The 2,162-nt window shown below is 44.3% G+C and overlaps 1 pseudogene; it reads left to right on the top strand.

Annotated features, from left to right (window-relative positions):
- Positions 1 to 455: 455 nt before the first annotated feature.
- Positions 456 to 574, top strand: LOC128898815 (5S ribosomal RNA; annotated as a pseudogene).
- The last annotated feature ends 1,588 nt before the right edge of the window (positions 575 to 2,162 follow it).

The raw sequence follows: 2,162 nt of genomic DNA, 5'->3' as shown, positions 1-2,162 counted from the left end.
AGTCTTCTTTCTTTAGGGAGGGGTTGTGTGTGTGGGATTGTGGAGGGTGAGGTGCAGGTTGTGCATTGTGGGTGTTGTAGGTGCCTGTGGGGTGTCGGTAAGGCATGCTTGTGTGTGTGTCCTGTGTGTGGGGGTGAGGGCAGTGTGATTTTGTGTCTTGTTGTTTTGGTGTGTGATGGGGTCAGGAGTGTGGTGCAGGGGATGTTGAGGTGTTGAGTAGGGCATAGTTGTGTGGGTGTTGTCTGAGGAGTAGGGTGTGGTGCCTGTGAGCGGCTAAAGATCGGTGTGCAGGGTTGTGTGTGATGTGAGAGGGTTGTTTGAGTGTTTGTGTGAGAGGTTTGTTGTGTGTGTGGGCTGAGTAGGGTGTGTGAGCATGAGGGCACCTGTACAGGAACGACTGTGTTTGGGGTATGTTGCTTGAGTAGCTCAAGAGGGCTGTTGGGAAGGTCCCTACCGCCTACGGCCTCATCACCCTGAGACCGCCCGATCCTGACTGAGTTCGGAAGCTAATCAGGGCTGAGTCCAATTAGTACTAGGATGGGAGACCACCCGGGAAGACTGGGTGCTGTAGGCTTTTGGGGGACCTTGCAGGGACCTTGGTCACTACAGGCTTCTGGCTTTTCGGACGGCTTGGTCTGGGCCATAGCAGCCAATACGTCAAGGACCTTCTGAGGTTAGGGCTTCTTTGCCTGCACGATGACAGGGGGGAAAACTGCAGCCCGCAAATCAGCCGCTGCAGAAGGCACAGGATGATTGGTAAGACTTCAAGGTGTTTAATGTTGTGCAAGAAAATGCACAAAATGTTGTGCAAGAAAATGCATAGAACAGCATAAAGAGAGGATAGAGGGAGTGAAAATTAGTCCTGCAAGAACAAAGATGACTGAGAAACAGAAGGTCAGCTGTTAAAGCTGTAGTTGGCATGGAAGACAAAGAAAAGCCAGTTTAAAAGAGAGAAATCAGTTTCCATATTTTTCAATCTGTCTTTAGTGCTTAGCATAAAATTTCCATTTCCACAATGTAATGCATTGTGGGTTTGCCTTAGAAAAAGAGCTGTTCAGTCTCTATTAATGAATACTTCTATTTAGACTTAATAAATTTATCAAAACTGCAAGGCTTTGGGAAGTGACTAGATTGAAAGTGCATGCCATTTACCTCCCAAATATGCTCTGTTCTCAATATGGAAGGGCTTTCAGTGCATGATCTTGGCTTTTTGCATGTGAAAGATGCACAATTTAGATCTGAAACATAAAATATCCTCCTATTTTCTTAGACTTCTGAAAGTTGTCTCTTAAGATGTCACTGTAAAAGGGATGTTAAGTAGAATTGTGACACCTGATGGCTGTTCATTTTGCCCCCAAGTTCTTGCACCTGCACAGTGGATAACGCTGGGTAGTTCAAGAAGTCTCATGTCCATGGAGACTTTGCTATACTTAATGCATTGCTCGGTCTCTGATGTTTTCACACACTCTAAGGGTTTATGGAAGCATTTTCAAAACGAGGCCTCTTGCCTCTAAAATCACTAGAAATTTTTCTTTCTGAGTCAGGCTACAGTGAATTCTTGTGAAAATCCCATTCTACCTGTCTGTATAAGAAGGAAGATTGTGGCCTACAAAGACAAAAGCTTTCTCAGAGAAATGTTGGCATCTTGATATTACACTTGGGGAGTTCTTATTTGCACTTCATTATATGGCTTTGGAGAGCAAAACTAGGTTGCTCCATTAGTAAGTCCACTAATACCTTTCCAAATTCAGTGGGTTCTGGATAATGCTAAGTGTTTTGCCACCTGTGACTAGTCCTTGGGGGTCTCTGCTTTCAGTACAAGGCAGACAGCTCAGATAGTTATGTTGCTGTACTTTCATGAAGTAGATAATTAAAAAAGTCCACATATAATCTGCATGAGTAGTTCAGGTTTTGTCACATTCATTGGTTCTCAGTTCTGGTTCATTACGTTTTTCCTAACTAAGTAAAGCTGAAGTGTTAATCACTGAAGCTGTAAACCACTGAGAGCAATGCCACTTGCAGCTGCAACAGAGGAAAAATATGTCCTTACAAAAGAATTTTAAGAGGCTGTCTTTCTGTTACTGCACAGAAGAAACTGTTATGGAGGCTTGCTCGTGAGCAGACATGCCTCAGACACTGCTATTCCTGACCAGAATTTGCAC

Source organism: Dryobates pubescens, chromosome 32, assembly GCF_014839835.1.
Source record: "Dryobates pubescens isolate bDryPub1 chromosome 32, bDryPub1.pri, whole genome shotgun sequence".
Taxonomy (NCBI): Eukaryota; Metazoa; Chordata; class Aves; order Piciformes; family Picidae; genus Dryobates; species Dryobates pubescens.
The sequence above is the reverse complement of the archived record's forward strand: the minus strand, read 5'-3'. Positions and strand labels throughout refer to the sequence as shown.